The 10264-nt window shown below is 33.3% G+C and overlaps 1 long non-coding RNA gene across 1 annotated transcript; it reads left to right on the top strand.

Moving 5' to 3' along the window:
• Window positions 1–1501: 1501 nt before the first annotated feature.
• LOC136036015 (uncharacterized) lies at window positions 1502–3140 on the top strand. The gene is made up of 2 exons (XR_010619605.1): window positions 1502–1551; window positions 1720–3140. It is a non-coding gene; the product is annotated as an uncharacterized LOC136036015 (long non-coding RNA).
• The last annotated feature ends 7124 nt before the right edge of the window (window positions 3141–10264 follow it).

Raw genomic sequence — 10264 nt, 5'->3', positions numbered from 1 at the left:
ACATTCGTTTTTTAGTTTTGTTTTTCTCCTTTATTTTTTTCCTTTTTTTTTTCTTTTTTAGCTTATTTAGATTTTTAGATTTTTTAGTTTTTTTATTAGTTTTTAGTTTTTTTTTCTTTTTAGTTTTTTTGTCCCGGTCATCATTTATATCCCCCTGTTTCCCCCGGTGTCCCCGTTGTAGTTGTGTCCCTGTGTCCCGGTCGTCATTTATATTCCCTCTGTCCCGGTCGTCATTTGTATCCCGGTGTACCGGTCTGTATATACATTCGTTTTTTAGTTTTGTTTTTCTCCTTTATTTTTTTCCTTTTTTTTTCTTTTTTAGTTTATTTAGATTTTTAGATTTTTTAGTTTTTTTATTAGTTTTTAGTTTTTTTTCTTTTTAGTTTTTTTGTAGTTTTTACCTTCTTTTAGTTTTGTTAATTTTTTTTTTACTTATGTCCTGGTCGTCATTTATACTCCCTATGTCCCGGTGCTTTGTTGATTGCTAATCGAACATTCCTTTTGTCCTGGTCGCTTTCTCTTTGAGTGTCGTCATTTATTTTTTTCTTTTTTAGTTCTTTTAGTTTTTACCTTTTTTAGTTTTTTTTAGTTTTTTAGATGAAAATTTTTTTTAGTTTTTTCCTTTTTTTCTTTTTAGTTTTTTATTGGTTTTTACCTTTATGTTAGCTTATTTTTCAGTTTTTTCCTTTTTTTATTAGTTTTTAGTTTTTTTGTAGTTTTTGCCTTTTTTTAGTTTTTTCAGTTTTTTTTTAGTTTTTTATTGGTTTTTACCTTTATTTTAGCTTATTTTTCAGTTTTTTCCTTTTTTTTATTTTTTTTTAGTTTTTAGTTTTTTTAGTTTTTTACCTTTTTTTAGTTTTTTTAGTTTTTTTAGTTTTTTAGCTTTTTTATTTTTTTTATTAGTTTTTAGTTTTTTTTGTAGTTTTTAGTTTTTTTTGTAGTTTTTGCCTTTTTTTTAGTTTTTTTAGTTTTTTAGCTTTTTTATTAGTTTTTAGTTTTTTTTGTAGTTTTTGCCTTTTTTTAGTTTGACAACTTATTTTTATATATATAGATAGTTTTTTTTTTTTACTTATGTCCTGGTCGTCATTTATACTCCCTGTGTCCCGGTGCTTTGTTGATTGCTAATCGAACATTCCTTTTGTCCTGGTCGCTTTCTCTTTGAGTGTCGTCATTTATTAGTTTTTTCCTTTTTTTCTTTTTAGTTTTTTATTGGTTTTTACCTTTATTTTAGCTTATTTTTCAGTTTTTTCCTTTTTTTTAGTTTTTTTTTATTTTTTATTTTTTTTAGTTTTTTACCTTTTTTTAGTTTTTTTAGTTTTTTTAGTTTTTTAGCTTTTTTACTTTTTTTATTAGTTTTTAGTTTTTTTTTGTAGTTTTTTGCCTTTTTTTAGTTTTTTCAGTTTTTTTTTTAGTTTTTTATTGGTTTTTACCTTTATAGTTTTTTTAGTTTTTTAGCTTTTTTATTTTTTTTATTAGTTTTTAGTTTTTTTTGTAGTTTTTGCCTTTTTTTAGTTTTTTCAGTTTTGACGTCACCTAATCCAGTTTTTTCAGGTGACGTCACCTGACACATCCATCCATCCATCCACAGACAGACAACTTATTTTTATATATATAGATATATATATATATATATATCTATATATATATAAAAATAAGTTGTCTGTGGATGGATGGATGGATGGATGTGTCAGGTGACGTCACCTGAAAAAACTGGATCAGGTGACGTCAAAACTGAAAAAACTAAAAAAAGGCAAAAACTACAAAAAAAACTAAAAACTAATAAAAAAAATAAAAAAGCTAAAAAACTAAAAAAACTATAAAGGTAAAAACCAATAAAAAACTAAAAAAAAAACTGAAAAAACTAAAAAAAGGCAAAAACTACAAAAAAAACTAAAAACTAATAAAAAAAGTAAAAAAGCTAAAAAACTAAAAAAACTAAAAAAAGGTAAAAAACTAAAAAAAATAAAAAATAAAAAAAACTAAAAAAAAGGAAAAAACTGAAAAATAAGCTAAAATAAAGGTAAAAACCAATAAAAAACTAAAAAAAAAAAGGAAAAAAACTAATAAATGACGACACTCAAAGAGAAAAAAAAGGCAAAAACTACAAAAAAAACTAAAAACTAATAAAAAAAATAAAAAAGCTAAAAAACTAAAAAAACTAAAAAAAGGCAAAAACTACAAAAAAAAGTAAAAACTAATAAAAAAGCTAAAAAACTAAAAAAAACTAAAAAAAAAGGCAAAAACTACAAAAAAACTAAAAACTAATAAAAAAAATAAAAAAGCTAAAAAACTAAAAAAAAACTAAAAAAACTAAAAAAAGGTAAAAAACTAAAAAAACTAAAAACTAAAAAAAACTAAAAAAGGTAAAAACTAAAAGAACTAAAAAAGAAAAAAATAAATGACGACACTCAAAGAGAAAGCGACCAGGACAAAAGGAATGTTCGATTAGCAATCAACAAAGCACCGGGACACAGGGAGTATAAATGACGACCCGGGGGAAACAGGGGGATATAAATGACGACCGGGACAAAAAAACTAAAAAGAAAAAAAAACTAAAAACTAATAAAAAAACTAAAAAATCTAAAAATCTAAATAAGCTAAAAAAGAAAAAAAAAGGAAAAAAATAAAGGAGAAAAACAAAACTAAAAAACGAATGTATATACAGACCGGGACACCGGGATACAAATGACGACCGGGACCCGGGACACAGGGAATATAAATGACGACCGGGACACAGGGACACAACTCCGGTACACCGGGATACAAATGACGACCGGGACACAGGGAATATAAATGACGACCGGGACACAGGGACACAACTACAACGGGGACACCGGGGGAAACAGGGGGATATAAATGACGACCGGGACAAAAAAACTAAAAAGAAAAAAAAACTAAAAACTAATAAAAAAACTAAAAAATCTAAAAATCTAAATAAGCTAAAAAAGAAAAAAAAAGGAAAAAAATAAAGGAGAAAAACAAAACTAAAAAACGAATGTATATACAGACCGGGACACCGGGATACAAATGACGACCGGGACCCGGGACACAGGGAATATAAATGACGACCGGGACACAGGGACACAACTACAACGGGGACACCGGGGGAAACAGGGGGATGTAAATGACGACCGGGACACCGGGACAGGGAATGGTCGATTAGCAATCACCATCAACAAAGCTCAAGGGCAATCATTAGAATCATGAGGTATAGATCTGAATACAGATTGTTTTCCCATGGACCATTATATGTTGCATGTTCAAGAGTCCGTAAACCTGACAATCTATTTATATGCAAAGACAATGGGACAGCAAAGAATGTTGTATATTCGCAAGTTTTACGTAGTTAAAACCATATATATATCTATCTATATTCACAGGTGGGACATAGGGACACAACTACAATGGCGCGTAACTATTATGGCGCGTAACGACTTACGCGCGCGGGGGGGCTTGGGGGGGGCGCGAAGCGCCCCCACCAACTAGGTGTTGGGGTGGCGCGAAGCGCCACCCCAACAGCTAGTATATATATATATATATATTTATATATATATATATATATATATATATATATATATATATATATATATATATATATATATATATATATATGTTTTTAACTACGTAAAACTTGCGAATATACAACATTCTTTGCTGTCCCATTGACTGTGCATATAAATAGAATGTCAGGTTTAACGACTCTTGAACATGCAACATATAATGGTCCATGGGAAAACAATCCGTATTCAGATCTATACCTCATGGTTCTAATGATTGCCCTTGAGCTTTGTTGATGGTGATTGCTAATCGACGATTCCCTGTGTCGCCATCGTCATTTATATATCCCCCTGAGCCCCCCGGCGTCCCTGTTGTAGTTGTGTCCCTGTGTCCCGGTCGTCATGTCCCGGTGTCCCGGTCGTCATTTGTGTCCCGGTCTGTATATACATTCGTTTTTGAATTGGTCTTTTTTTAGGTTTTAGTTTTTTACCTTTTTTTAGTTTTTTTTCTTTTTTTTAGTTTTGTTTTTCTCCTTTATTTTTCATTTTTTTTCCTTTTTCATTTTATTTTCTTTTTAGTTTTTTTAGCTTTTTAGCTGTTTTAGTTTTTTTTCTTTTTAGTTTTTTTTGTAGTTTTTACCTTTTTTTAGTTTTTAATTTTTTTTTCTTATGCCCTGGTCGTCATTTATACTCCCTGTGTCCCGGTCGTCATTTGTGTCCCGGTGCTTTGTTGATGGTGATTGCTAATCGAACATTCCTTGTGTCCCGGTCGTTATTTATATTCCCTATGTCCCGGTGTCCCGGTCGTCATTTGTGTCCCGATGTCCCGGTCTGTAATTTCGTCAGTCGAAAAACATGACGTCAGTAGACAGACACACAGACAAACAACTTATTTTTATATATATAGATATATATATAAATATATATATATATATATATATATATATATATATATATATATATATATATATATATATTCTTTTTAGTTTTTTTGTAGTTTTTACCTTTTTAGTTTTTTCTTCTTTTGTATTAATGCTAAAGCCAAGGTTCAAACCTGGAGCCTCTCGGACCTAGAACCTGAAACATAACGCTTTACCAGCTCAGCTACTTCGGCTTGAATACATTCGTTTTGAGCAGCTTCCTCGTTTGTTGCCATTGTAGGTTCTTCAGTCATTTTACAATTAGAAATTTCTCTTTCAACGGTCTTCTTACAATTAAAAATTTGTCTTTGAACGATATTCTTAAATACCTGTGTCCTGGTCGTCATTTATATTCCCTGTGTCCCGGTCGTCATTAGTGTCCCGGTATCCCAGTCTGTAATTTCTCTTTGAGTGTCCCGGTCGTTATTTATATTCCCTCTGTCCCGGTCGTCATTTGTGTCCCGGTCTGTAATTTCTCTTTGAGTGTTTTTTCTTTTAGTATTTTTTAGTTTTTTACATTTTTTCTTTTTTCAGTTTTCTTTTTCTTCTTTATTTTTCAGCTTCACTATGAAATACATATCGCCGAACCTTTGTTTTTTTAACTAAAATCTGGTAGGCATTGATGACCTTATCCAAGTCAAAATCCCAAACCCAATCATCATCGCTATCATTTTCAGTTTTGATATGTTTTGACTCTCGCTGTCCAGGTAGATCTTCATCTAACTGCGCGGTTTTGCGTTCTTTAGCCTCAAGCCTGTTTCCTTGCTGTTCTTTTGATTCCTCGGCACGCTTTCTTTTCTGACTTTCTCTATCAGCAGCAGGTTTTTTGGCATAGACTCTTTGAGCATCTGCATCGGCTTTTGCCATTGTAAGTTCATCAGTCATTTTAAACTTAAACATTAATAGATTTCTACGTGAATATATATGTCTTAAATATCTTTAATGACGTCACCGTCATAGCAAAAATGACGACAACTAACTTCATGACGTCAGTCGACACAGAAACATGACGTCACCTGACAGACAGACACACAGACAGACAACTTATTTTTATATATATAGATATGGTCGTATAAACTTTTGAGGGGGTTCATTTGACTAGATATTGAAAATTCTAGTTCCCTTTTAAGAGTAAAGAGTGTTTGGCGAGTAACCAAGCCCTCCACTGCCTCTTTTCACCAAATTCATCCGATCAAAATTTTGAGATAGTCATTTTGTTCAAAATAGCTCAAAGATCAGTCACAAGAACTCTGGAATTGGTACCACTCCCAGACCCAAAAGGCACGCGTTGAAAGTTATTCTCCGGTGGCATATAATATTTTTTGGAAGGGGTGATCGTGTAAGCTTCGAAGGGAACTAGTTTGATTGGAAATTAAAAGTTCTAGTTCCCTTTTTAAGAGTGAAAAAAATTGGAGGCCAACTCCCCCTCCCAAAACACCCCTCTTTTCCTCAAATTCATCCGATCAAAGTTTTGAGATAGCCATTTTATTCCAAATAGTTCATAGATCAGATAACAAAACTCTTGGGCCGACAGAACCAACCAGAGCCCAGGGGCACTTTTTGAAAGCCAGGGCACACGGCAAGTAAGATTTTTATGGAACGTGTTGAAAGCTATGGAACTCGGCAAGTAAGATTTTTATGGAACGAGTGATCACATAAAACTTAGAGGGAGTTCGTTTCATTACAAATTGAAAGTTGTTGCTCCATCTTAAGAGTCAAGAGTGATTGGAGGCCCAGACCTCTTCCCATTTTCCTGCAGATGAATTTGACCAAAAATTTAGACCGCCATTTTGTTCAAAATGGTTCATGAATCTAAAAAAAAAAACCATTAATGTTAACACAAACTCCATAGCCCAGGGCCAAGAAATGTAATTTATACTCCAAGGGCGTATTAGGTTTTATGGAAGGAAATGGCTGTATAAACTTTAGCGAGCACCTAGACGGCATAATAGTAAATATTGTGCTCGCTTATAAATAAACTAGCTGTTGGGGTTTCGCTTCGCGCCACCCCAACACCTAGTTTGTGGGGGCCCCCCCAAGCCCCCCCGCGCGCGTAACACGTTTCGCGCCATATTAGTTACGCGCCATTGTAGTTGTGTCCCTGTGTCCCACCTGTGAATATATATATATATATATGTATATATATATATATATATATATATATATATATATATATATATATATATATATATATATATATATATATATTTTCAACTACGTGAAACTTGCGAATATACAACATTCTTACCTGTCCCATTGTCAGTGCATATAAATAGATTGTCAGGTTGACCGACTCTTGAACATGACACATACAATTGTCCATGGGAAAAACAATCCATATTCAGATCTGTGCTTCATTATTATAATGATTGCCCTTGAGTTTTGTTGATGGTGATTGCTAATCGAACATTCCCTGTGTCTCCATCATCATTTATATATCCCCCCTGTGCCCCCGGCTTCCCCGTTGTAGTTGTGTCCCTGTGTCCCGGTCGTCATTTATATTCCCTGTGTCCCGGTCGTTATTTGTGTCCTGATGTCCCAGTCTGTAATTTATCTTTGAATGTCCCGGTCGTCATTTATATTCCCTGTGTCCCGGTGTCCCGGTCGTCATTTGTGTCCCGGTCTGTAATTTCGTCAGTCGACAAACATGACGTCATCTCGACAAAAACTTCATGACGGCATAATGTCCAATCCTTATAATGACGTCAGTCGACAAACATGAATGACGTCAGTAACACAAATAAACAACTTATTTTTATATATATACTAGCTGTTGGGGTGGCACTTCGCGCCACCCCAATACCTAGTTGATCGGGGCGCTTCACACAACCCCCCCCCCGACCCCCCGCTCGCGTAAGTCGTTACGCGCCATATTAATTACGCGCCATATTAGTTACGCGCCATTGTAGTTGTGTCCCTGTGTCCCACCTGTGAATATATATATATATATATATATATATATATATATATATATATATATATATATATATATATATATATATATATATATATATATATACTTGCGAATATACAACATTCTTGGCTGTCCCATTGTCTTTGCATATAAATAGATTGTCTGGTTTACCGACTCTTGAACATGCAACATATAATTGTCCATGGGAAAAACAATCTGTATTCAGATCTATGCCTAATTATTCTAATGATTGCCCTTGAGTTTTATTGATGGTGATTGCTAATCAAACATTCCCTGTGTCCCCGTCGTCATTTATATATCCCCCTGTGCCCCCCGGCGTCTCCATTGTTGTTGTTTCCCTGTGTCCCGGTCGTCATTTGTGTCCCGGTGTCCCAGTCTGTAATTTCTCTTTGAGTGTCGCGTTCGTCATTTATATTCCCTGTGTCCCGGTGTCCCGGTCGTCATTTTTGTCCCGGTCGTCATTTGTGTTCCGGTGTCCCGGTCTGTAATTTCTCTTTGAGTATCCTGGTCGTCATTTATATTCCCTGTGTCCCGGTCGTCATTTGTGTCCCGGTGCTTTGTTGATGATTATTGCTAATCGAACATTCCTTGTGTCCCGGTCGCTTTCTCTTTGAGTGTCCCGGTCGTCATTCATATTCCCTATGTCCGGGTGTTTCGGTCGTCATTTGTGTCCCGATGTCCCGGTCTGTAATTTCGTCAGTCGACAAACATGACGTCAGTAGACAGACACACAGACAAACAACTTATTTATATATATACTAGCTGTTGGGGTGGCGCTTCGCGCCACCCCAACACCTAGTTGGTGGGGGCGCTTCGCGCCCCCCCCAAGCCCCCCCGCGCGCGTAAGTCGTTACGCGCCATAATAGTTACGCGCCATTGTAGTTGTGTCCCTATGTCCCACCTGTGAATATAGATAGATATATATATATATGGTTTTAACTACGTAAAACTTGCGAATATACAACATTCTTTGCTGTCCCATTGTCTTTGCATATAAATAGATTGTCAGGTTTACCGACTCTTGAACATGCAACATATAATGGTCCATGGGAAAACAATCTGTATTCAGATCTATACCTCATGATTCTAATGATTGCCCTTGAGCTTTGTTGATGGTGATTGCTAATCGACCATTCCCTGTCCCCGTGTCCCGGTCGTCATTTACATCCCCCTGTTTCCCCCCGGTGTCCCCGTTGTGGTTTGTTCCCTGTGTCCCGGGCGTCATTTATATTCCCTGTGTCCCGGGTCCCGGTCGTCATTTGTATCCCGGTGTCCCGGTCTGTATATACATTCGTTTTTTAGTTTTGTTTTTCTCCTTTATTTTTTTCCTTTTTTTTTTCTTTTTTAGCTTATTTAGATTTTTAGATTTTTTAGTTTTTTTATTAGTTTTTAGTTTTTTTTTCTTTTTAGTTTTTTTGTCCCGGTCGTCATTTATATCCCCCTGTTTCCCCCGGTGTCCCCGTTGTAGTTGTGTCCCTGTGTCCCGGTCGTCATTTATATTCCCTGTGTCCCGGTCGTCATTTGTATTTTTTTCCTTTTTTTTTCTTTTTTAGCTTATTTAGATTTTTAGATTTTTTAGTTTTTTTATTAGTTTTTAGTTTTTTTTTCTTTTTAGTTTTTTTGTCCCGGTCGTCATTTATATCCCCCTGTTTCCCCCCGGGTCGTCATTTATACTCCCTGTGTCCCGGTGCTTTGTTGATTGCTAATCGAACATTCCTTTTGTCCTGGTCGCTTTTTCTTTGAGTGTCGTCATTTATTTTTTTCTTTTTTAGTTCTTTTAGTTTTTACCTTTTTTAGTTTTTTTTAGTTTTTAGTTTTTTTAGTTTTTTACCTTTTTTTAGTTTTTTTAGTTTTTTTTAGTTTTTTAGCTTTTTTATTTTTTTTATTAGTTTTTAGTTTTTTTGTAGTTTTTGCCTTTTTTTTAGTTTTTTTAGTTTTTTAGCTTTTTTATTAGTTTTTAGTTTTTTTGTAGTTTTTGCCTTTTTTTAGTTTTTTTAGTTTTTTAGCTTTTTTATTTTTTTTATTAGTTTTTAGTTTTTTTTGTAGTTTTTGCCTTTTTTTTCTCTTTGAGTGTCGTCATTTATTAGTTTTTTTCCTTTTTTTTTTAGTTTTTTATTGGTTTTTACCTTTATTTTAGCTTATTTTTCAGTTTTTTTCCTTTTTTTTAGTTTTTTTTATTTTTTATTTTTTTTAGTTTTTTACCTTTTTTTAGTTTTTTTAGTTTTTTAGCTTTTTTACTTTTTTTATTAGTTTTTAGTTTTTTTTGTAGTTTTTGCCTTTTTTTAGTTTTTTCAGTTTTTTTTTTAGTTTTTTATTGGTTTTTACCTTTATAGTTTTTTTAGTTTTTTAGCTTTTTTATTTTTTTTATTAGTTTTTAGTTTTTTTTGTAGTTTTTGCCTTTTTTTAGTTTTTTCAGTTTTGACGTCACCTGATCCAGTTTTTTCAGGTGACGTCACCTGACACATCCATCCATCCATCCATCCACAGACAACTTATTTTTATATAGATAGATAGACTAGCTGTTGGGGTGGCGCTTCGCGCCACCCCAACACCTAGTTGGTGGGGTGCCCCCCAAGCCCCCCACGCGTGTAAGTCGTTACGCGCAATATTAGTTACGCGCCATTGTAGTTGTGTCCCTGTGTCCCACCTGTGAACATAGATATATATATATATATATATATATATATATATATATATATATATATATATATATATATATATATATATATATATATATATATATATATATATATATATATATATATATATATATATATATATATATATATATATATATATATATATATATATATATATATATATATATATATTCAACTACGTAAAACATGCGAATATATAACATTCTTTGCTGTCACATTGTCTGTCCATATAAATAGATTGTCAGGTTTACC

Source organism: Artemia franciscana, chromosome 15, assembly GCF_032884065.1.
Source record: "Artemia franciscana chromosome 15, ASM3288406v1, whole genome shotgun sequence".
Classification (NCBI taxonomy): domain Eukaryota; kingdom Metazoa; phylum Arthropoda; class Branchiopoda; order Anostraca; family Artemiidae; genus Artemia; species Artemia franciscana.
The sequence above is the reverse complement of the archived record's forward strand: the minus strand, read 5'-3'. Positions and strand labels throughout refer to the sequence as shown.